Raw genomic sequence first — 323 nt, 5'->3', positions numbered from 1 at the left:
TATTGTATGTTATAAATTCCAAGGGTGTGTTTGTTTGTTTGCTGTACATGCTGAGTTTTTTGTTCTTATAAAAAAAAATGGCTTAGTTACAGAAACGAACATTTAATATATCTATCCCTGCCTTTATTCCTCAGCATGCAAGCATCAAATTGGTATATTTTTAGATTGTATCATAGCTAAAATATTTGTTTTTTAAAAAACTGCTTTTTGAGCTGCAGATATGGCTCAAGGGTAGAGTGTTTGGGATCTCTCCAGCAATATCAAAATTACTGTTTGCTTTTCTTTCTTTTTTTTTTTTTTTTTTTTTATTTTTTTTTTTTTTT

The sequence above is a fragment of the Psammomys obesus genome, unplaced genomic scaffold (assembly GCF_907164565.1).
Source record: "Psammomys obesus unplaced genomic scaffold, mPsaObe1.curated_primary_1811, whole genome shotgun sequence".
NCBI lineage: Eukaryota > Metazoa > Chordata > Mammalia > Rodentia > Muridae > Psammomys > Psammomys obesus.
Note: the sequence above shows the minus strand (reverse complement) of the source record.